At 35.8% G+C, this 26,923-nt stretch overlaps 1 pseudogene; it reads right to left on the bottom strand.

Moving 5' to 3' along the window:
- Nucleotides 1-8,066: 8,066 nt before the first annotated feature.
- The window catches only part of LOC116591688, a 72,196-nt pseudogene continuing 53,339 nt past the window's right edge, over nt 8,067-26,923 (bottom strand).

Raw genomic sequence — 26,923 nt, forward strand, 5'->3', positions numbered from 1 at the left:
ATTACACTAAAAATATATCTAGAAAAGTCTAAAAAAATTAAGATAGGGATATCAAAATGACTAGGTATATTCTCTCTCTTCTTAATGGAACAAAAGTTATGAAGATAGTCATAATACAATTAATAGTGTTTAGTATTATTCTTCTTTAAACATAGTGATAGGACGGGTAAGAGAAGAGAGGAAAATCCTGCACTGACTGAATGCCTCTTGTTTTCCAGATCCTGTGATATGTAATGTGATATGCAAATGCATATATATCTCATTATAATGTCACACTAGTTCTGTGGAAGTTGGTATGATTATTCCTGTAATAGAGTTGGAAAGTTGTATCTCAGTGAGTTACACAGTCTGCTAAAATGAACGAACTAAAGAGTTGTAGATCAACTTAAAAACAAGTCTATAAGAAAACTGAAGTTCTTTTACATTTCATCCAGTCACTTAATCACTCATCCATCTATTTAGTTATTTTTTTGGTTGGTTAGTTATTTGGTCAGAATCTAAAACAAGTTAGGAAAAATGACTGCTGTACTCTCTCATGCTGTTGTAATATATGCTGGTTGAAAATTAATTTTTATGGGAATAGTACTTCTTATAAACAACAACTACATATGCTGTGTTCAAGATTTGTAGACACATTTGTTTGGCAAATATTAAAATAAGAACATAACAAGACTCTTGGGAGAAAATATGAAATGATGTATGCTAATTTAATGGCTCAGTTTCTGAAGTGATTCTGAAGTGTAACAGTCAGCCATTGTAACAATGTTGCTGCATGACAAGCCAGTCCCAAACTCAGAGATTTGAATAGTAACCACTTAATTTTATACACATTGATATGTGAGTTACTTACAACTCATCTGATCTAAGTTTGACTAGCTCAGCTCCAAGCTGTGAGCTGGATTCGTCTGTTCCATGTATATCTAATTCCACTGGGACCAATAATACCCAGGAAATATACAAGAGAGGTAAATGGAAGCTTTTAATGCTGCTTAAGGCATGATATCATAAATTTTTGCTCATTAAGGAAAATCTTCTCATTGATTGAAATTAAGCAAAGGCTTCACATGTAATGTGAATGTTGAATGATGATGATTCATCACATGAATGATGATGCTTGTGTTCCTTATATGTACCTCAGATTGTTTGCATTGTTTCTAGGGTGATAACTAGGTTAAATCTTTGTAAAGTCTAAAGAGTGGAGTGTATCACTGCTGCTGAAAGAAAATTATCATTCAGTGAAAGGGCTGCTACATCTGGCTAGCATACTGGCAATAACCAACATAATGTATTTGGGAATATGTCCTATAGATACTGGACCAGAGAGGAAAGAATATATAGCTGGATAAGAGACAAATTTTTAAAAATTCTCTGATAACTCTGGCAAAGGAACACGTTGTCTATTTATATATTGTTAGCTGTTGAAGTTGAATAATTGAAAGCTTAGATTGGAAAAAAAAAAAGACTTATGGTTAAAGAGCTGGATTTCAGAACTGCCTTGGTAGTGTTCTGAGGAAGGGCTGAAAATGTTCAGGAAATTAAACTTGATAGAATTGACTTATTATATAACACCAAAGACTATACCATTTGACTATATCCCTAGGAAGGCACAGAGAATATGGTCCTGTCTAAAATGATAAAGAATGTGTGAATGGAGGGTAACACCTGCATTGTTGAGGATATCAGTGGTGTATTTTTTTTCTGTAGGCCAGGGTTGAGGATAAGAAGTGCTGTTATGGAATGGGATTCTCCATTGTCATTCTGGGCTATGAGTTTATAGAATAGCAGATAACACATGTTAGCATTTAATTTAGTGGCAAGATGAACATAATTGCATGGTGGCTAGAAGGTCAGAAAGGCCTTGACATTAGCTAAGAGTTCCTAAGGAGAGGATAGATGAGTAGTCATGAAGTATGTTGCTTGACTTAAGTAACCCAAGTGACCAAGACAAAGGGAAGGTTGATGTCAGATATCAAAATAGAATATCAAAATCTTTTAGTTTCCATAACTGAGTCAGTTCTTAGACATAAAGTCTATTGATTAAAAGAAAAGCCATCACCATTGAGGTAGAAGCCTGAAATGCCTTAAATATAAGCATATTCAGTAGTTATTCATTCAACACTTTGCCAAATGGGCCTAAATATATTTAAAGGAAATATATTTATAGGAAAATATATATTTAAAGGAAAAACCAGAGTATATAAGGAAGACAGGGTACCAATATCTTTTTAAGGTCTTTGTATACTGGATATTAGTTGACATTGATAACAGAGAACGCAAAATGCCATCATAACCCCTTGTTAAAGTGAGGTCTTAAAAAGTCTAGGTGATTAATGACAACCTAGCCCCAGTTCATATCATAGTGGGCCTTACAACACACAGATCATATTGTGGTCACTTGCTGGGTTCCAGAGTACAAAACCAGACTGCATATAATTATTTGCTACTTGTATTGGTCTCTGTCTTGTAAGAAAAGTATAGAGCTATTATAGAAGGAAAGTCTGAGAAAAAGCATGTAAGTCTGTTGCTTCTGGACAAGATAGTAAATAAGAAACCATATTGGAACCTAGGTGGAAGCAGAAAAATATACAAACACGCTCAAAATTTAAGGGATGTAGGTGCTATTCTCAATTATTTAAAGAAGGTATCCCTCATAAAAATTTTAATTCTCTATTATGACTCTTGAGAAAACCACAGGGACGATGGTCACTGTTGATGGACTACCATAAGTTGAACCAAGGTTAGTGTAATCAGCCTCTGTGAGGAGGGGGTGTCTTTACTAGGACAGACCAACATAGCTCCTGGAACTTGATTTGTCCTGTTGATCTGGCAAATGTATTATTTTTGATTCTGGTCAAGAAGGAGGACCTAATGCAATGTATATCTACATCAAACACATAGCTTTAAGACAATGCTAATATCTTGCTCTTTGGTATAGTAGGCACAAAACACATAGAAAAGATCTTGGATATCTTGACATTCTAGAAAATATCATGCAGGTCTACCATTTTATTAATAGTATTTTAATTGGACCTATATAGGAGGCAATTGTAGTTTTGGTATCTAACCACACTTATTTCATATATACTAGCTCTATAACAAGTACATCTACATGATTACTCTCAAACAGCCTTGCTTTCCTATCGAGCCATTATACAATAATGAAAATAGTCAAAGGGACCCCTGGGGTGGCACAGTTGGTTAAGTGTCCAACTCTGGGTTTCAGCTTAGGTTAAGATCTCAGGGTCAGGAGATCAAGTCTCCTGACTTGATCACACTCCATGCTCAGGGTGGATTCTGCTTAAGTTTCTCCCTCTTCCTCTGCCCCTCCCCAATCTCTCTCTCCCTCTCCCAAATAAGTAAATGAATTTAAAACAAAAGTAAAATAGTCAATAATATATAGTAAAAAAGGTGAAGGGGATTAGAGATACAAACTTCCAGTTATAAAGTAAGTAAGTCACAGAGATGAAGAGTACAGCATAGGGATTATAGTCAATACCTTTGTCATGGTGAGCATTGAGTAATGTTTGGAAAAACTTGGGTGTGGGGGCGCCTGGGTGGCTCAGTGAGTTAAAGCCTCTGCCTTCAGCTCAGGTCATGATCCCAGAGTCCTGGGATTGAGCCCCACATCAGGCTTTCTGCTCTAGCAGGAAGCCTGCTTCCTCCTCTCTCTCTGCCTGCCTCTCTGCCTACTTGTAATCTCTACCTGTCAAGTAAATAAATAAAATCTTAAAAAAAAAAAACAAAAAAGAAAAACTTAAGTGTGGTCATGTTTTATAGAGCGGTCTCTGTTCTGGGATAAGTCAATTCCAATAAAAAAATGTATATGTATATGTTTAAAACAAGTCTGTGCTCTCCGCTCTTCTTAGTTAATGACCCACAGATATTTTATTCTATGAGTTAGATTGCCAAGCAAAATACATTCTCTAAAAATTTTAATTATGTACTACTTTCTTTTGCATAATATTGAGTTAACATTACTCACATAGATAATGTGAAACCTTGTTTTAACAAAGTAGAATTTTGGACATCATTTCTAGTAAAGCACCCTTCAAAATAATAATTTATGTTGATCTGAATTCACATTTAGCCTGTAAAAACACATGCATTATTACTGTACTTAAGCCACGTGTTATAAATGAATAGTAAATAATGGAATTTGGTGGTTGGTTGTAAAATGTGTTATTTGCCCAAATCATGTTTGTGTAAGTTATATTACATTCATAAAAAATCAAAATTAACTTTTGAATAAAAATACACTGAATAATACATTGAAAAATGCTTTAATTTTAAACATGTTGTACTCTGGTATAACTAACACTTCAGAATTGAGAATAGAAATTTAGTTAGACTTCTAAGATTGAAGAGGCAGAACCTTGGAGAACTCTCTCGGGATTTCAGCAAATATTGACCATTAGCAAATTCTCCCAACCTGAAAATTTCATTATGACTATTCAAGATATTTTTATAAAGCTATATAGTTATTAGAGCAGCACTGTGAATAAAAATGTCCCAGGGAATAAAAGTCACTCACTGATATAATTCCTTCTATGTGCCTGTATCACTCAGAATTCCTGGTTGAAAACAATGGAAACCAATTCTGTTTGAACTCAGCAAAAAATGAATTTATTCAAGGGATATCAAATAGCTCAGAAATCACTGGAAAAGCAAGAGAATTGAGCTCAGAAAACAACCAGAATCTCAGAATCTAGTTTGCGCAAACAGCCAAGGAAATAGTGTTTTGGTTGCTTGTCTGGGTGGGCAGTCAGTGTTGTCAAACTCTCTTGCCTTAGTCACCATATTGAGTCATTCTTTGTCTATCATCTTTGTATTATGTATTATTTCTTCAATGCATAAATTCCTGGAGTTTTATCTGAGAATATAGTCATGTCCTAGCTGCCATAAAGTAGGAAGAAGGAGTATATGGACAAATAAATTATAGAGCTCTTGAATTTTTTTTCAAAACATCAGCTGAGATTGAGTGCAAGTGACAGAGGTCCCTTGATTACAGGTGTATAATAAAAGAGGGTTTTGCCACCAAAATAATTCAGAGAATTGACACTATGTTCTGAATGACACCACACTATGTAGGTCTAGGATTGTCTTCTTGATAAATACCATTTGTGTTGATGTCACACAGCAGCTGGTTATCTTCATAAGGTCTGATATTGTGAATGGATCACTTATCTGGTTATTGAAGCAAGATAAATTAATAGTTTATTATATTAAAATATAGACCAATATCATTTTATCAGTGAGCATACCTGATTGACATCATTTACTATTTTATTTTTTCTATTTTTGTAGACCCTATTGATTTTTGTCTTAGTAACTAATACTACTACTGGGGGCTCATATTAATCTTATAAGTCAATATAAATCATAAGCAGATATTGATATTTCAATAAAAGTATTGTAGTAATGATTTACATCTAGATGTATAGTAATGAAATTCTTCATAAGGAGAGTGACATAAGTTACTGTGATACTTAAAGCTTGGTCTATATAGAAATATAGTCCATATATTCCATATCTAATTAACACAACTCTCTGATACAATGGTCCTAGATCAAACATATACAACAATAGTTCCATCAGCACAGATGATGCAAAGCTGCTTGTTGGACCCAAGGCTATCACATATGGTTATACTGTTTATTAATAACACAAAGACACCTGGATGAGAGAACTAGAGAAGGCTTAGTTGTAGCTCATGCTCGCAAAGCCATGTCACTCTGGGGAACATTCATTTGCTCCAAGGTGGGAGGTGTTGAAATTATTCCAGGGTGCTCTATGTACCAGTGGTGGACTGAAAACTTGGGCTCTTTCCCAGGGTGTAAATTAATTTCCCATGTGTTGTGCCTGGACAAATCACTGTGTCACCTTGCATGGTGTTGATGTTTGACAGAAAATCCACTGTAAAAATTTTGTTCTAAGCCACTCCTTTGACATTAGCAAAAGAGTTCTTTTGATACTTTTCAAATGAGACATTGATAGAATGATACTGATTTATGTAACTGAAAACATTTGTGTGATCCTAGGAGAAGTATTTTTATTTGACTTATCACCTCTGTTCCAGGACATGAGGACTAATTTATTTTTTTCCCTTTCATGATTTCTTAAAAGGAAAGTAACAATTTTGGAAGTGTCAAAAGAAAGAACTGCGATTTTTTTAGTGGAAAGGACCTTGTTTCACCAGGAATAACTTTATATATCACTGAATATATAGTCTCAATTTTTGTTGGCCTTTGCAGACTGAAAGTATAGTACATTCCTTCTTTCACCATTGCTGCACAGTCTTCTGAGATCTGTTATCTGGCTGCTACAGTGGAATCGAGAAATGAATGATCCTCTAATTGGTAAGTTGAAACCCAAATCCATAGTCTCAGGTTTGGTAACTCCAATATTTTCTTTGAAAATAGAAAGCCTACCATCCAAAAGACTGTCAAAATGAGTTATATTTCCTCCTCCAAATATTTGCAAGCAAGGAGAGAAGGAGTGGTGAAATCATCTGTCCCTCAACTTTCCTGAAGAGGGAAAATATTGATACTACACACAATTCTGGGAGATACATCAAGATTATGAGGAAAAAGTACTTAAGAGGCAATTATTCCTTGATTTTTATCTTCTGCAGAGACAGCTGACAAGGTTTATTTTGTTATTTTTGTCACCTGTGAACCATTTTTTCCCTTAATAGGATAAAGAATAGGATGATAGTACCATGCAATGATGCTGCCTGTGTCGGCAGGGAGGAGTAGTTTTAAGCATTTTGAATATGACTTGTATATCACTCCAACAACAACAACAACAACAAACAAACAAAAAAACACTTGTTCTAATAAAAACTCTTTTCTCTTGTGTTGGACTATTGATCATGCTAATAAATGTCTTTTAATTTTAACAGTTACAAGAGGTAAAGAAGTAAATTTGCAATTTCAAATGCCTAACTCAGAGTGAAGCATACATGGGAGGTATTTACAAATAAACACAAATACATATATTTGAGTGAACAGCCTTCTAAAAAAGAAGATTGTGGGTTAAATATCTCTAGTTGAAAATGAATATCTTAGCTCATACTTTTGTCACAGATTTTCAAAATTCTAGTGCACATCGAACTGACTAGGAGAATTCAAAGACATTGACCTCTTAGAACTTACAATCTAAAATAAACTAAGATAGTAGAAACAGATGTAAAAATAAACTATAGAAAAATATTAACTAATTAAAAAATTAACTATAGAAAAAATATTAACTTATTAGCAGAAATATGTTTTCTATTTATATCGTATATATACATGTGGTTTTTCACATTGGCTCTTTTTACTGTGTAATATTAGCATACTTAAAGGAAAGTATAATCACTTGATGTATGCCTACTTATTTCTTTTTAAAAGAATCTAGAAAAATAATTTTCCTCTGTAATTTTTCCTTTACATTTTTGCCATGCAAGACTGTTTTATGTTTGATTTTCTTTATTTTGAAATTTTTGATAATAAAAGTTATTTTTTTCAATTCTTGGTCTTTATTTAAAAGAAAGCAAGGAGGGTCCTTCTCCTCAAACATCCCCTGAAATAGACATATTTGAACGTCAGGCTATAAGAGGTCAAGTCAATAGGTAGAAACTGGAAAAGGGTGGCCCCAGGGCAGATGTGTACTCACCGGAACATTTGAAAAACTCTCAAGGGTGAAAGGAGGCAGAGCACTTTATAAATGACTACTGTGCCCCAAACCCGTTTATGGCGCCCCAGGGCCACAGGCATCTAACTGGCAAGGTGAACCTGTGAATGACCAAATCCCTGGCCTCTTAAAGAAACATAACATTTGGGGGTTTCTCTATTTCTTGGGAAAACAAAATGTAGTGATTATAGGTTCAGAAAAAGGAGCTGCCACATGGAGATATAAATAGGGTTTGGGTGCTCTTGCATGGGGTTGTTGTGAGGAGAAAGGAAGTAGGAGAACAGGGAGAGTTGTCCAGATCCAGGCTCACTGCTGTGGGTAGGAGCAGCTGTGAGAGTTGTGGCAGAAGGCCCATAGAAAGAGGTAATATTACCCATCAAGCCAGTGGGACATCAAGCCTTCAATCTAATTGGAGTGGGGCCTGGGGGAAGAGTGGGTAGGCTTAATTTATTTTTGGTTTCTGCTTCAGTAGAACACATCCAGATAACATTCAGGAACATCCCAGTGGGGTCCAGCTTTTCTCAGATGGCACAGAACTTCAAAAACAATGGATACATTTTCTATGTTTTTCCAGGAAGAGTTCCAGGCCTTGTCCCAATGGGGCCTACCCCTCACCAACTTCATGATGGTCACCCAGGCCAGCCTGTAGTCCAGCTGTGGCACTTCCTTGCCAATGGGCCTGTAAATAATAATTTTCCTGTAGCAGTTGTTCTTCTGGAAGCAGGAACTCAGAAAGATGTCATCAGGGAGATGAAACATCTCCATGGGGTAGTGGCCACCATCCTGGGGTGGGTCTCCAGTATGACCTTCAGTTCTAGCAGTACCTCCTTGGTCTTCTCTCTGGGGATGACCCTATCCTGGATGGGCTGCTTGAGGCAGCACAAGAGGTGAAGGTTTTGTGGCTGAGTTTGCTACTCTCCTTCCAATTAACTGGAGCTAGAAGAAGAAGCAATTGATCCATCCATCAAAGGCCTGGCAGGAAGGAACTGATCCAGAGCAAGAACTCCAGTAAATAAAATTTGATAGCGTAGCCCCCAAACCAGTTGGCTGAAGAGGAGGGGGGCTTTTTAGAGTGGTCCCAGTAGATGACACTGATGTTTTCCCTGTGCAGGAACCAGAGGAAACAGAAGTATTCAGATTTCTTCAGGTCGCTGTCCAGGTTGTCAAGAACATCTTTCAAGACTGAAGAAAGGGACATCTCCTGCAAGTCAGACTGGGGCATACATGACAGGGTGATGATGAGACTGACCAAGTTGCACCTGCATGACTTAGAACACTTCTGCATTGCTAAACTCGGAGCACTCAAGAATAGTCTCATGGACCGTCAGCAGGGTCAGTGTCTTTATGTGGCTGGATGCTGTGTTTGATCCCTGTGTTATGTGTTCCGAAACTAATGACGCCCATTCTATGCAATCACATTTAAAGCAGCTCTCAGGTGGATAAGGTCAGGCTGTGCTTGCCCAGCTGTGCATGTTGGTCAGCCAGGAGGATCCCCATCTCCACATTTCTTTAAGCAAAGATTGTATTTCTCTTTTCAGGAAAGGTCAAAAGTAAATGGTTAACTCATAAAGAGCTGCTGATAGAAGATTCAGGACATGTCTCTTGACATAACCTGAGATTCTTCACATTCCTCATTTTCTCTGACAAATTGATCCTTACTCTTTATTAGTCTTTTCTTTCTACCTCTCCGGTAATATATTATGTCCAATCTTGAAAACAAATACCACAAATACGAACTATTACCAAGCTTATTACTCTTGTATGCAACTCCAAGGAGTGCAAGGTAATGTATTTAAATGCAGGGTCCTCAATTTTCATGCATTGGCTTTCTTACCTCTTCACATAATTATCAAACACACAGTTGCAAAAATGAAATGGGTTTAAATGAACATCAGGGTAATAAGAGTGGAGAAAGAAGCAGCAGGATATTTTGGCATCAGAACTGAAATGGGGTGGAAGATTTCTGCTCTGGCTCTATGGCAATTAAGATGAGTGAATTATTTTCAAATAATAATTATTTTTGTAGTGTCATCATCTTGTCTCCTCTTCCTTTTATGTAAACTTGAGCCATTGTCATTGCAACTAGCATTGCATTTGATAGGGAAAATAAGGAGGGAGAATCACAAATATTTAGAAACTAATTGAATAAATTGAAAATGGGGACCAGAGAATCTTTTACGTGATCTTCTGTATCCCTTATCCCTGGAATTAAAATTCAGTCATTTAAGATTCTTATTGGAATCTGATGGAAAAAAAAAAAAAGAAATACTACTTATAATCACATTTAATCAATTCCAAAAATTCACTCTGGTCCATTTGTTTCCCATAGAAAATAACCAAATGTTACTTTAAAAAGACCACATATTTTCAGAAGGAACTTTAAAAATTTTAGAAAATTCAGTTTCAGTGCCTGAATGTTAAAATTTTGATTTCTACCGTCCAAAGGATGATGAAAAAAAAACCAATGAAAGTAACCATGATGCCAGGTTGGACAAATCTATCTATCTATATACATACACACACACACACACACACACACACACACACACACACACACAGATTGCATATTTATATGCAAATTATATCCTCTTAATCATTGGTATGATCATAACTTAGAGAAATTTATAGCTAAAAGGATTCTTTGTAGGTATGTGAATATATAAAAGAGCTTTTAAGTGTTCATAAGACAGATTTTGGAAAAAAAAATATTTTGAGTTCATTGCCTACCACTGTAAGGGAGAAAACCACCTCAAAAGAACTTTGCAAATGTCCTAAGAGGGTAGGCAAGATTCTATTTTACTAGTATTTGAAGTTTGATTTAAGGTAGTATTTCAATGTGAAGAGTGAGGGGGATTGATTAGGACTGGGTAAGAATCAGGATATATCAGACTAGAATTGGTAGTAACAACAAAGCAATGTTTTTTGGGCTAAGGGTTCCAAGAAGTTTAATGATAAAAATTATTGATGGTTTACATTGAAGCACTTATGGGTCTTTCATGAAGTTCCTCTAATAAAGAATAAGTATATTTGCCTGGATAAGAGTCTTATAGAATAGTAAAATTATGCTAGTGAATGCAATGGAATAATAAAGTCATGTTAATATAGAAAATATGCTTTGTGATAGGGTAGGTACCTTCAATCCTCAGTGTCCAAGCTGTAACTTTTCCCATAATTTCTTTACAAATGTTTCATTATTTTACTGAAATGCCTGAATCATTCTTTTTTAAATTTATATTTATATGCTCATTTAATTATTTGAAGTATAGGTGACATTATACATCAGTGTCAGGAACACCTAAATCATTCTTATTATTATAGTTAAAGCTGGAATCAAGCCACATTTTATGTGGCCTGAATTTTATATAATGTTGCTTGTTCTCTTATTAGAAAAGAAAACAAAATTCTAGAAAACAATTAGGTACATGGCTTTGAAAGCTGTCTTTACTGGTGATATTTAGATTTCATTATTGTCAGGGTAAATTGATTTCTGAGTAGAACTATACAACATAATAGTTAGAATTGTCCCCTTGGTTCCAACTTTATCAAGGTAGAGTGATGAGCTCCACCTAGGGAGAATGTAGTATGTTTGAAAATACAAGACCTGTATTAGCCTTGGGAGAGAATTAACTCAAGCCATTTCAAAGATGTAGAAAAATTACAGTAAAGCTGGAGTTCAGAAATGATTGTGTATTGGTCTCAGAGTCAGAATCATAGGATAAAATGATAAAAATCAGTTGACAATCACAATGGTCACAGGTCAGACCAGACAGGCAATCAAGATAAGAAAATCTTAAGAAAGGTGAAAACAATAAACTTGTTGTTTGGGCAAGCCATGTGAGCTGCAGAGATTGGGGAAGGGGAATTAGAAATTCCTTCTAAGACAATCTCTTTGTGGTCTTTATACACCATTATGAAGACCTTGATCCTAACATCAAGGGAAATTCTAGTCTTGACATCTCCATTATGCTTCAAGCCAATAATGAGCCAGTATTTATTTATTTCCTTGGACTTTATTTAGTGTTTTCTAAATTTCAGTCTTTTTTCTTTTCCTTTCCTTTTCTTTTTTTTTTTAAGATTTTTATTTATTTATTTGACAGACAGAGATCACAAGTAGGCAGAGAGGCAGGCAGAGTGACTGGGAGGCCAGCTCCCTGTGGAGCAGAAAGCCTGACTCGGGGTTCAATCCCAGGACCCTGGGATCACAACCAGAGCAGAAGGCAGAGGCTTTTACCCACTGAGCCACCCAGGTGACCAATTTCAGTCTCATTTCATACCATCTTACAACTTTAACCACATGTAAGTAGTTCCTTTCAGACTGTTTAGTTTTGACTAAATCAACTTTTTAAAACATAAATATTTTTAAAAACTTTGTATCATTATTTTTAAAACATTATAAAACTATAATAGAAAATGACTAGACAGAATCAATTCAAAGTAAACAAGATTTCAAAATTCCAGTCAAGTGTTGTTACCCAACAATTGCTTTAATAACAAAGCAGGCTTTCTCTTCCATGAAAGGAGATTGGGGGGGGAGCAGGGTGGCTAGGTCAGCTCAGGCCATGATTCCAGGGCTCTAGGATCAAACCCAGCATCAGTCCTGTACAACGGAGACTCTGCTTCTCCCTCTGTCCCTTCTGCCGCCTCCCAAGGGCACATGGAAGAAGAATGAAGCACAAACAAGTCAGCTGCAAGAGAACAGGAGTGGAGAGGGAGGTGGGGGGTGGGGGAGAGCAGTAGAAAGGCCTGTCGCCACTCACAACTTCTCAGTCTCATATTTATTAGAAAGTGAGTAACAATCAACAAAGCTGAAGTAGATTACACATTGACCATGAGTCTTGAGATACGTAAGAAGAAAGGCAAAATATGTCAGGTTACATAACACATGACCTATAGTGAGCAATCCCAAACTAAAGGATTGTCTGACTAACTGCGGTTGCTCTCGGGGAAGAGGAGATAACAGAAAAATGAAGCAGGCCACATTCCATCCTGAGGGAACCAGGTGTTCCCAGCTGCTGGCCTTCAAGGATGCATATCGTCCCTGTCTCCCCCCCCCCCCCCCCGCTGAGGTGTTGCCAGTACATGTTTTTCTTAAGACTATATTTAAGCATGCTTAGTGACTAGTATAATTTCTCATAGGTTATATTTTAAGCAATACGTTGTTCTCATAGACGGTTATACCTTCCCCCACTCAAGTTCTCTCTCTCACAAATAAATAAAATCTTTTAGAAAAGGAGATTACCGTAATAACAGTACCCTGACATTATCTTTGATTTAATCAGAACATTGATAGATGCTTGGATAACTTTTGTCTACCTGTTTCAGTATTTAATGCATGTCAATCTTATGCACATGTCTCTCATTGCAAAAACTCTTTTGGATAGGATAACTGCCATTACCAAGCAATAACACAGTAAAATTTTACTATGTAAAATCTTAACCTCTCCACAAAATGGTGTCTTTCCCTTCATGCTTATATCCCACATGGCTATTAGATATGATAATTTTCCATGGGCTAATAAAATAAGTGGTGTCAAATCATAGACAGTAGTTCTGATGTTACCCTTCAAAGATGCACCTCTCTGAATATAGCACTGTCAGGTAGAGGGTAAGAAAAATCCGATAATAAACCCCTATTCCTGCTATTACATGAAACAAGAGTCAAGAAATACTTATCGTGCATCTATTATGTTGTGTTGCAAGTATTAGAAATACAGCATTTGGGGGCACCTGGGTGGCTCAGTCGGTTAAGCCTCTGCCTTCGTCTCAGGTCATGATCTCAGGATCCTGGGATGGAGCCCCGCATTGGGCTGCCTGCTTCTCCCTCTCACGTTGCCCCTTTCTACCCCACACTCGTGCTCTCTCTCTCATGCTCTCTCCAATAAATAAATAAAATTTAAAAAAAAAAAAAGAAATACAGCAAAGAATAAAACTGAAAAAAATGACTACCTTCTATATGACATCAGAAAACTTATATCCACTAAGTAGATAGACTACAAGAAATATGAATCTAATGTAATATTTTATATTACAAAATATAATACATGTAAATATAGTAATATAAATATACACATAATAAAATACAAAAAATAAATATAAAAAATGATGCCAACCCTGATATTACATAATATTATTACCATATACTGCAATTGTGAAGATCAGTTATCTACCCCAGACAATTTTGTACAATCTACAATATTCTGAACACCATCATCTTTTACCCCCATATTTAATAATATTATGTGCTAATTGACATGATTTGAAAAAAGTTTTTGCCCATATGAAGCTGAGGGTATTTACCAACCACTACTGGAGTTACCTCTCTAGAAAGACAATAAATGTTTGAGTCTATACCTTAATATACTCAAAAGTAGATTTAGAATCTTCAGCTTTCATCTCCCCACATCTTCTAAGATTCCCTGGAATCTAAGCTCTTAAAAGCAGGAACTCTCGGGGCACCTGGGTGGCTCAGTGGGTTAAAGCCTCTGCCTTTGGCTCCGGTCATGATCCCAGAGTCCTGGGATCGAGTCCTACATCGGGCCCTCTGCTCAGTAGGAGCCTGCTTCCCTCTCTCTCTGCCTTCCTCTCTGCCTACTTGTGATCTCTGTCTGTCAAATAAATAAATAAAATCTTTAAAAAAAAATAATAGGAACTCTTTTGGGGCACCTGGGTGGCTCAGTAGGTTAAAGCTTCAGCCTTCGGCTCAGGTCAGGTCATGATCCCAGGATCATGATCCCGGAGTCCCGGGATCAAGCCCTGCATCGGGCTCTCTGCTCAGCAGCAAGACTGTTTCCCTTCTTCTCTCTCTGTCTGCCTCTCTGCCTACTTGTGATCTGTCTGTTAAATAAATAAATAAAATCTTAAAAAAAAAAGTAGGACTCTAATTTATATTTGTATTTTTAATAAACAAAATAAAGTTCTTGCCACATTGTAGGTCATCAATAATTATCTTTGAATGAAGGATTGAAAGATGGGTAATCTATCTTACTTGAGTGAAATAGAAATTTCACTACGGCCAAGTAGAGTAAACTATGTAGGCCTTATTAAACTCTAAATACCCAAGAATGTTAGGAAACTGAATAATTTTCATAACCAAATATCCACCACAGAGCCTCTGAACTCTGGCGGCATTGTCTTTGGAAATCAAATATTGCACTGCCCAAGGACAGAGTGTTCCAAAGCATTTGGTGATCAGAGCACAGTTTTATTTTATATGCTGTATTTTATAGCATGCTTTTAATTTGAGGGAAAAGAAAGAAAGGTGAAAAGTATGAATTGTAGGTCTTTAGAAGAGACGTGCTGTGGGAAAATACATGCTCTGGACATCTAACGCTAGCTCGGTCTTGTGGCTTAATACCCAAACTTTGGTCAGATGGTTCTCTTACAAATCCCGTGATTACATGTCTCAGCATTTTAACTGAAAATTCTTCACTTGAGATGACTTATTTGATTCTAAAATTTTGCCTGTTCCCATCTGACTGTGACATTGAGATTTAACTCCTCACTTGCTCTTAGCTTCAAAGTGATACTCTGCTGCACTTGCTGATTCTTTCCTCTTATGTCCTATTTGTTTCTCTCCCAGTTCCATAACCTAATGCCTGTCTTTGCTAATCTTCAACACTTTCATGTTTTAACAGCCTGTGGATGCCCATCACTCACAGTGAGGCAGTGTCTTCTAAAAACTTCTAGCTGAAGAAACTACAACACAAGCAGAGGATCAAGCCCCCTGGGCTTTCACAGAGGTCTAATTACTTCTTGTGGCTGACCTTTATTAGTAAGTATCAATTAGTGTGGTTTTTCCTTGATTCTAATCTCCTTGATGTTTTGCTGGAGTACAGAAAGATAATTTGAGGTTAACAGTTGGCTTCAGGATGTGTTTGCTTCCTAATCCCATCCTCAGAGACATCCTTTGTAGGTTTGATTACTGACATTTACAACAATCTTTGAACTCCGTTAATGTCAGATAAAGGAATTTAACACTAGCTCCTGACTACTGAGAATACGTTTTTTAGGGTTTTCTTTTCTTATAGATCATAACCACAAAGTTTTAGTATCTGCCTCAAGACAAAACATGCTTTCTTGTTTTTATGAAAAAAAACAACAACAACAAAAATGAAAGGACCCATGGTTTTGGGAAAAGGTGTCTTTTAGCTTTCCTCCATTAAAACTTGTGTTTTTTGCTAAGGACTTTCTTTCAGGCTTTGTAAATCTGTTACAAGTTTTCAGAATATAATAATATTATATATTTATATATAATTTATATAATAATATATTAAATATATATTTATATATAATAAATATTAAAAAATTATTTTACATATAAATATGTATACATATTTATTCATTTTTTAAGTTATTTGTTCTTTTCTTCATGGAAGGAGAATGAACTGATAGAAGAAGTGCACATAACTGTGGTTGTATATAATGTGAACACAACATACACAATTTGGCAAATCCCTTAGTACTTTAGAACAGAGAACCCATGTGGCAGAGCATAAGAACTTAGAAAGATAAGAAAGAATTCTGATTTGGAGGAACGGGTGTTATTTCTATAGGACCAAAGTGAAATATGTTATGATGGAATTAGATATTGTGCCAAGTTCAGTAATTATGGATAATGACAATAATAAGGGGCATGAACTGGCAGACTCATCGATCAACAGTTTTGTGGAGAGAAAGTAGATGCACTGTTTGGCTGATGATTACTGAGGACTAATGAACTCAAAGTTCCGGTTGAATGCTGTTCTTTTTAAAGTAACATTTTCTATATTGGGCTTCATCACTAATAACATCAGATATACTGGAATTTCTGTAAATGAGAAGATTATGTGTGCCTATATGGTCGGAGCAACAAGGGCACTGGTCTTGAAAATGTGTTTACATGATAAGCATGCTATTTTTACTTATATTTTGTTGTTGTTTGGGTAGTGGTGTGTGTTTGGGGGTGCTTTTGAGGCTTATGGCAAAGCCAAGTCCTTTCTAAGATAGCCTTTTGTTGTTAACTCAGCTGAGCCACCTGATCTGTCAATGAGGGTAGCATTCACTGCCAGCTAAATTTGACCACCAGCCTCAGACTCCTAGCTTTCCAGGTTTGAGATGAACAAATTTCATTCACCTCACTTGAGTTAACTAACTCCAGCCCCTTGAAAACATGATTCAAATTTCAGTTGCTACAGTATATTAACTGCAAGTCATCAAATAAAGTACAAACTTCACTCCTATCTCTTCAGCTCACAAGTCTTTATGGAAATAATTGGTGCACATCAGAATCAGTGACCAATGACATCACTTCTTTCAGGGTCTGTCAGTGATTGGTCACTAGTGTGTGTGTTTTTCAGTTCACACACAGAAGGCAAAACTAGTCACATGGCCTCTTTGTTTTCCTTGATAAACTCAGATGACAATTTACAGAGATAGAAAATCAAAAGATAAAAATGCAGTAAAAACACAAAAAGTAGTGACACTGGAAATAGAGTTAGAATCTTGTGTAAATGAAATTCTAGAAAAGCTTGAGGAAACCTCTAGAAGAATTTAGTGAGGCAAAACCATCAGTGTGATGATCAGTGATCAGTATGAGGGAAATGTTTGTGATGAAAAAGATCAAACTGTCTCAGAGGAACTGACCCTGGCCAAAAACTTCACCTTTAAAGGAATTTTGGAGATATTTCATGACATTAAAAGTAGAAAGGAGAAATTCTGGAAGTTTATGAAAACTTAGATGGGGGAAGGCTGTTTTCCAAGGCATAGAAAAGATACTTCCTCCATATCAAAATGAAAAGAAGGCAACTGTGATGTTCAAATTCCTGACATGTTTTTACAGGGAAATAAAAACACATTAATTCTTAATGTTTTCACTGTTTTACAGTGTAGAACATAAATAACAGTTTTACTATTTCTTGAGAAAAATTTTAATGTTTTGATGAGCATTTTTGAAAATTATGGGATTATGCACTATCGTTTTCCCCATTGTTAGTAAGACAGACCCTTTAGCCTGGTTCAACTTGCATAGTGCTGTATGTATTGTCCTTTTACATATAGCTGATACTTTGTAAAATGTATAAATACTGGCTAATATCCAGTTTAAATTGTATTACAGATTCAAGATTTTGCTTCCAAATCAAATATTAATAACCAATGTTAATGAGTTAGAGATTGGCAGATAAATATCTGTAAGAAAACCTATTAGAAATACCCTTATGTACTACAAGTACTGAAACAAATTACTATGCTTTACCTTGGGGAATACATTAAACATAATTATGTTTCTTTTTTCTTTGCCATTTCCCTACGCAATTTGGTTAAATAATTTACTTTTACTTATCCAGGATTTGAAAACACTGATGATCTTTCATAAACTAGGATAAGAAATGCATGCACTTAGTAATATTTTTCCACTTGTACTGTAACACAAGCTCCAGTGGCAAAATATAATTGAGGGATGACTACAAAAGATAGTAACTTTTGTGGCCCTCTGAAAATCACCCTAATCTAGACTTTTACTCATACCACTATTGTAATACCATTGCTGCAGCTATTCTCTCCCTTTCTCAACGGTAGATAATTCTATTTTTTTCTCTGTATATGATTCTGAATGAATACTAAAACAATCACTGAAAAAATTCCAAATGGAAAACGAAAATCAAAGAAAAACTCTTTTAAGAACACGTGCCTGGATTCTGCTCATTCTTTTTCTAAATTTCAGTTTAAATAGCCAACTAAGCAAGGTTTTTCTGATTCTACCCCTTTCTCTACAGAGGAAAGGGACTGGGATCAGAAACACTCCTGTTCACCAGTGTTAAGCACTGCTTTTCTTTCCCCCTAATTCCAAACCTGATTCCTATCATGGAAGGACAAAAACATCTAGAATTACAGTTATGATTCTGTAGGTAACAAAAGCAGCTTCTGCACTGCCTCACGTAATTGTTCCTGATCTTTGAACCCAGTCTTACTAAAAAGCATATGAGCGGTGATAGGAGCCGTTCAGGGAGGCTTCATCTTGCTTCTTGGATCATCATAGGCTTTGCCAGAAACTATGTTGAAATTTTAAGATATTTATGAGTTTATAGCAATAAAAGAAAACAACTTCCATGCATATATTCATTAGAATGTAATCAAGATCCCTGGTTGTGTAGAACCTTTGACTCTTACTCTGTACCTTTAGGTGTACGTGAAATGTCACCTTATGATCTGATCCAGTTCTATCCTGCTTAGATAGGGCTATCACATAAAAGCCAGAACACCTAGTTAAATTTGAATTTCAGATAAGCAACAAAATATTGTAAGGATAAATATGTCTTATGAAACATTTAAGATATACTTCTACTGTAGCTTTGGGTTTGTTTTTACCAAGCCCTAGATTGTTTAAGTAAAACAGACTCAGACTTTCTGTTATCAACTATTGTGACCAGCTTGTTCATTTGAAAACACAAAAGTACAAACTGTGATGAAGTTGAGATGAAATAAATGTATAGGAGCTCTAGCTCTATAAGTGTACGTATGTGTATAATATATTTTATGTAAGAATTCAATTGTAAATTTTCTTTAAAGCAATGGACATTTCAGGTGATTTCTATATGCACATGCTATTAGAAGTTGTATGAAAAATATTTTTTAAAAAAAGAGATAGGATCAAGGTAATAGCAATGAGGAGGAAGTAGCATTTCTCTGAGTATATCATTTTGTACAGCTTTGAATCTTAGAACCATAGTAATGTATTTAATAATTCTCTCTATCTTTCCAAATAAACAAAACCAATCAGGATATGGGGGGAATAAAAACAGAATATGAATACTAAAAAATAAACCTAATTAAATTAAAAAATAAAAACAAAGCCATATTGAAGTAGGTGGGGAAGAAAATAAATAACTGTTTACTTTGGAAAACAGTAGCTTGACTGGAAACCTAAATACAAAAAGAAATGAACATAAAAGCTGTAGTCTAGTTAGTAATTATGTTTCTCATGAATAGATGGATAGGTAGGTAGATAGATAGGAAGACAGATAGATAAAGAAGTATAGATGTGTGCTGATGCATGGATGAGTGTCCATGCCTACATTTCCTGGCCATGTCCACTGAAAGGACAGAAGCAATAACATCCCAGTAATGAGCATACCTAGCTCGCGGATTTTGGTTTTAAGACCACTCTCCAATAAAAGAACTATGACTTTTTAAGAACTAGTTGATTCCAGGTCTCAGGCAGGGATACTATAATGTGATCTTAGAATATGTTGGCCAGAAAGTATGGAAAATCTTAGTAAAATATTTTTGATAGTAAAAGTAAAAGATTTCTACCTGTTGATAGAAAGGAGACAATCACTAGGAGCTCCTCATGATCAAAGCTGGAACAATTTGAACAGTAAAAACATAATGATGGAATTTGATTTTAACCCATAAAAAATGAATATCATGAGTATATTCATAAAATATCATCAATATATATTTATTTATAGTGACATCAGTAGTCAAGTATGTAAGTGGCTTTGGTGTTTCAGCCAACCAATTAAGTTTTCCTTAAAACTTAAGGAATTTTTTTTTTTTTGTCCTTTAGAGCTAATCTTTGTTGATTGTAGTGATTTTAGTCACGTCTGATGGAATAGTGTAGATGTCTTAGAGATAACACTCTGTATCCAGTATAGAATATTTGTTTTTTAATATATCACTGAACTGTGTAGTCACATTTTCTTTAACGTGGACCGTTATCATATGCATACACATACCAGTAGGTAATTCCAAAAGCAAATTATCTACTGCCATTTAATCAATGAAACATATGGCATTTCTATTTCCAGAGGTGTCCTATATGATTCTGTAACAAATAAATATAACTCAAGAAGGGTTGCAGGGCGCCTGGGTGGCTCAGTGGGTTAAGCCTCTGCCATTGGCTCAAGTCATGATCCAGGCCTGGAATCGAGTCCCGCATCAGGCTCTCTGCTTGGCGGGGAGCCTGCTTCCTCCAATCTCTCTCTCTCTGCCTGCCTCTCTGCCTACTTGTGATCTCTGTCTGTCAAATAAATAAAATCTTTAAAAAAAAAAAAAAAGGAGAGTTGTATTTTGTATGATGTTTGATTTGAATATAGCTTCTAAAGGACACTCCGTGTAATTCAAGAAGTTGCCACTAGATGGGGAGGAGCTATATGGGCATAAAGGCCTAATAAACACGTTATCTTGAGTTCTCCTTAATGAAAAAAATACTATCAAAAGCAGTTTTCAACAAAAATAAAATCAGCCCTGTAATAATAAGATTTAGGAAATATTATCATTTAAAACTAAAATTTAAAAAAGTAAGTTCTTAAAAAAGCTTGATCTGCATTGTAACTGTTACATTCATATACTTAGGCTGTAAACTTCAAAATAGGTCAAAATCATATGATATGATTTTTTTAAATTATTTTTCAGAGTCAAAAGAAATTTGAGACATTTTTAGGTTTACTCTAGGTATTTGCGTTTCAACAAATACTTGAAATCTCTGTTGTAACTTGGGGCTCTGTTTTTGGAAAATTCCATGCCACTTTGGTTATTTGAGAATTTTAAGTTTTCATACTTCTGGCCTTGTTATGTTTTTGTTGCATTTTCAATTCTTTTTTTTTTTTTTTAAGATTTTTTACTTATTTATTTGACAGACAGAGATCACAAGTAGACAGAGAGGCAGGCAGAGGGAGAGAGAGGGAAGCAGTCTCCCTGCTGAGCAGAGAGCCCGATGCGGGACTCAATCCCAAGACCCCGGAATCATGACCTGAGCGGAAGGCAAGGGCTTAACCCACTGAGCCACCCAGGCGCCCTGCATTTTCAATTCTTAAATGATTTTGCTGGCCTCACTTCTGAGCTTCTTAAAAGCTTTGTGACAGATTGTGTGCTATCATCAACACCTTGTCTTCCATTTTTCCATAATAATAGTTATAAACAAGCCACAATGTTGACCAAATTAGACAGCTTTTCAGCTTCTCATGCTTTAGGTGTGGACTTTTTACTAAGTTTTGACCAGGAGAAATGAACAGAAGTGCTTTCAGCCATCATCAGGTCTCCTTAAAAGGAATAAGCATGTGCTTCTTAGTCCCTTTCTCCCTTCTCCTTGGTTGTCAGGTGATTAAAAAAAAAAAAAAAGAGTAGCTTGTTTGGATCTGGACATGGAACTCATACACTGAGGATGACAATGCTGCCCTAATATGTCTGGGTCATTTACTGCTGTACTCTAACATTAGAAATATCACTATAATGGGGTGCCTGCGTGGCTCAGTGGGTTAAGCATCCAACTCTTGATTTTAACTCTGATCATGACCTCAGGGTCATGAGATTGAACCCCATGTTGGACTCTGCTTCTCTCTCTCCAAAAAAACTTTTTAAAATAAAATAAATAATACTATAACATCAGAAATAAACTATTTAGGTGGCGCCTGGGTGGCTCAGTGGGTTAAGCCTCTGCCTTCTGCTCAGGTCATGATCTCAGAGTCCTGGGATCGAGCCCCACACCAGGCTCTCTGCTCAGCAGGGAGCCTGCTTCCTCCTCTCTCTCTGCCTGCCTCTCTACCTACTTGTGATCTCTCTCTGTCAAATAAATAAATAAAATCTTTAAAAAAAAAGAAATAAACTATTTAATTGAAGTGACTAGTATATATCATACATTTAAAACAGCTTAACCAGTACCCTAATATATGTACCAAATATTTAACTATGACTAACTCAGTACTTGAGTAAAATTTCATGTGCATACATTGTGGGAATACATAGAATCTGAGTTACAAAGAGGAAGGTATTTTTCTTTCTATACCATCTTTTCTTATTCTTGCTCTTGGTCTGAAAATGGTATAATTGATCAATTGATTAAACATTGCCAGTTGTATAGTAATTGCCATTTAAGATAGCTTCTGGGCATTTAACATTTCCCTTTTCTTCCCTTGACAAACATGCATGGTGCCACACATCCATATTAATGTGACCCACCCCCAAGTTACAACAAGATGAGAAGAATGACCCAGCAGAGAACTCCTGCCATAACCTCTGTCAGGGTGGTTTCTGGTAATATAAATTTTGAATGACGATCTGAACACAGGGGTTTGAAGCTTAGTTTGTACAATATTTCATTGGAATAGTGAGCGAAATGTGTCATCTTTCACCAAGTTTCTTGGTTTCAGTGTCTTGTAACCAAATAAAAATTAATATTTTCAAGACTTAATTCTATGCTGCATGGTGCTTCAGGAATCCTTGCTCTTTGCAAAATGTGTGTTTTCTGTAATGATGGTGGGTCAACTTCTAAGTACTTTCAGACCCCATCTCCTAAGAGAAAACAAAGGCTGTCCAACAAGTATCCATGTTTACCTTCTGCTGCATTTCTTCATTACCAAGGAGATTACTACTATTTTCATTATTCTTTCTTTGTCCCTCTTTGCTCCCCTTTTAGGGGTCTTTATTTTAGTTATCTCACAAGATTTAAAAAAAAAATCGACACTGAGGTTTCAATGAAAAATAGTATGAAAGAATAAATACTTTTAACTTTCAGAATAATAGTTTCATGACATGAAATAGAGCATGTTTTTAATGTTATGCTATACATCACTATGTGTAAGAGAATACATATGAAGAAACAGGAACAAACCCAAATATATTCACCTATGTCAATAAAAAAAAGGAAATCAAATATCTGGCACATAAATGGGACTAGTTTAAACATCAATCTTACAACAAAAAGTTGAGGAAACTGTTTGGTGACTTTATATGTAATTTTTCTTTCAATTATGGAACCACCCAAGAAATTATAACTTCCTTCAATTATAATGAACACTGCAGCATTATAAGACCAGTGTATATGAAAAGGAGTGTGATGCAAAAGGATTCCAAAGCCATAAGCTCTAATGAACTGCATCAGTCATGGATATCTTGTGCTATCTTGTGTAGGGACTGGGCTTTTTTTTTTTTTTTTTTTTTTTTCCAGAGTGTCCAATGTTTCGTGTGCAAAATGTGTTAATTTTCCATTTAACAGCTACTTTAATTTTAACTTTTAATAATGTTTATCAGTCTTTTATTTTTTGTGGTATGGGAAACAAATCAATGAAGTAGCAGCAAATGTGTATATTTTTATTCTGTGATTCAATATTCCAATTACATGATTCAATTCCACATCAGTAGTGGTATAGTTGAGCAGAATAATCACTACATTCGAATTGGTCACTGTACTACTGAGTTCTCAGTATGTATAAATTAATAAAAACAACTATTAGGCTAGTATTGTTATAGTTTATATAAATTATTTCATCTAATCTTTATAATCCTGAAGTAATTTTTTTAAAGATTTTTAAAAATTTATTTGTCAGAAAGAAAGAGAAAGAGAGAAAGCACGACAGGCAGAAGAAGAAGCAGGTTTCCTGCTGAGCTAGAAGCCAGATGCAGGACTCAGTCCCAGGACTCTGGGATCATGACCTGGGTTGAAGGCAGATGCTTAACCAACTAAGCCACCCAGGCATCCCTAAGCCTGAAGTAATATTATTATACTACTTAAAAACAGAGGAAAGGGGCACCTGGGTGGCTCAGTGGGTTAGTCCTCTGTTTTCTACTTAGGTCATGATCTCAGGATCCTGGGATCAAGCCCTGCATCGGGCTGTCTGCTCGGCCGGAAGCCTGCTTCCCCCTCTGCCTGCCTCTCTGCCTATTTGTGATCACTCTGTCAAATAAATAAATAAATAAATAAATAAGATAATTAAAAAAAATAAAAGCAGAGGAAACTTCTTTAATATAAGAGAAAACTAAAATTTAGAAAGTTTGAGTAACTTAACTAGAGCCACACAATTAGGAAATGTCTGAATCAGGGCTTGAAGTCAAATTTTTCTTGCTTCGTGACTATTGGCTAATATGAAATGATAACCCATAGAATGTCAACCAGAGGGTTATGTTTCTCTCTCTTCCCCGCCAAGTTCAGAAGAACAATTACTGTCTATTATTTATCCAGGACACATTTAAACACTTTATCTGTTCAATCTATATCTGTTAAATAAAATCTATGTATGTAACTTGAATGCACAGATGAATAAATGAATATATTTGTGCTTAAGTCAGAATGGGTCATTCTTTTCAGATTATGAAAGTATTTTTTTTAAAGATTTCATGTATTTATTTGACAGAGAAAGAGAGAGATCACAAGTAGGCAGAGAGGCAGGCAGAGAGAGAGGGAGGCATGCTTCCTGCTGAGCAGAGAGCCAGATTCGGGGCTTTATCCCAGGACCCTGAGACCATGACCTGAGCCAAAGGCAGAGGCTTAACGCACTGAGCCACCCAGGTGCTCCTGAAACTATTTCTTATATTAGATATTTTGTCATTTTATATTGGGCCCACTTATCATATGTTTAAGATATTTTCTTTTCTTTTCTTTTTTAAGATTTTATTTATTTATTTGAAAGAGAGAGAGAGAGATTACAAGTAGGCAGAGAGGCAGGCAGAGAGGGAAGCAGGCTCCTGGTCGAGCAGACAGCCCGATGCGGGGCTTGCCCCAGGACCCTGAGATCAGGACCTAAGCAGAAGGCAGAGAACTAACCCACTGAGCCACTCAGGTGCCCCGACATTTTCCACTACAGTACTATAATAAGATTTGCCAAACTCCTTAATTAAGTTAATGTTTACATCTAGATTCTGAGAGTTAACAAGACTGCAGAACTCTCAACTTTTCCTATACAAATTCTGTGGTGTGTAAAATTTAAACATGCTGATAATTTTTAAATTTCTTTCAATTACAAAGAACGAAAAACATGTTATAAATTCAATACAAGGATCAATTCAAGATTATCTCATGGAGTTGGTACAGATAAAATGCTTGTTCTAATACAATAAAAATACATTTCCAGCCACTATAATAAGATGATGTGAAGTAATGGGAAGAATATTTTATATTTATGGAAGCCACACTTTCTTGCAAAAACTTCAGATGATTTAGATAAGCACCCCAAATTTATGAAGTTGTACACTCTTTTAATGATTAAAAACATTTCTTAGCTAAAACGGTCTTTTTCAAATTGATCTTACTTGCTACCAAGCTTCTCAATTGCTTGGGATTATATATATAAAGTAATTAGAAATTGCACCAGATAAATATTATAGGCTTTATATTTTAGCTTCATGAGTATTATAAAAATGTCACTATAGTGTCCTTTACTCACATACTTTAATAAATAATTAGCAGATGCACAGCCACCAGCCCTAGAGAATTACGCTGGAAATGATTATGGTATGTTCTGGACACTATCTCTCATGCTGTTCTCCCCACAGTGGTGCTTTGATTATGACCAAACTCTTATCAAGATGAAAAGCCTCTCTCCATGGTTTCAGTACTGTTCAGTGTCAATTATGGTGGAGATAATTTGCTTTCCCATTGTGTCAAGCATGAAATGGGCATCCTGACCATTCATCTCCCTTTCTCTAGTGTCCAACTCTATTAGGTCAGTCCAGGGCTGTGACAACTTTTGTCTTCCCCTGTGAGTAAAGTAAAACAGTCAGGAATTTTCATGCCAATCATGGTTAGGTTACTACTTACTTCTATTTATGTCTGCACCAAGCAGGGATACAGTTCAATATTTATCCAAATCCAGATTATACACTTGTTCTGCTATAAAATCCTTTCTAATACATAGCAAATCTTGGAGGAAATATGTAGAATTGAGTAGTGTTTTAGCTGAGGATATATAACATCTCTTTAATGTAGACAGGTTTTGTGTGTGGGTACTTAAAACCTTCCCCAGAAATCCTCAGGGCATTATAAATGAGTTGAGATGTAAGATGGCTTTCATATTTTTCCTCTTGGTTTATAAACTCCTGCTCTCATGGAAACTGGCCTGCCCTTCATGAACAGGCTTTGGGGAGAAATGAAAATCTTTTAACTGTGTCATAATCTCTTATCTCTGAGGGGAGTATGAGCAAAATTTCAGTCTCTTTTGTACTTTCAGGAGTTGTTGGGGCCTTTGTGGAAGTGAAGGGTTGGTTGAGGCATTTATGCATGAAAACTGATTTCTAACACTTTCCCACATATCTTACTTACCCCCCCAACTTAAATTCATTTTCCAAGTGATTAGATATATGTCCTTCTTATTTGATGAATGCCTCTAAGTACTTATTTGGTATCTACCAAGGGGGCTCAAGGGTAGAGGAATAGGCTTTTTCTAATAGTTGTACAAACTATAAAGTGTTTTAAAAAATCAACCTCTCTGCCTAGGTTATCATTGTATTTCAAATATATGCAGTAATATCTGGTTACAATGGGCACTGAATGTTAAAATGT

This window comes from Mustela erminea, chromosome 1 (assembly GCF_009829155.1).
Source record: "Mustela erminea isolate mMusErm1 chromosome 1, mMusErm1.Pri, whole genome shotgun sequence".
NCBI lineage: Eukaryota > Metazoa > Chordata > Mammalia > Carnivora > Mustelidae > Mustela > Mustela erminea.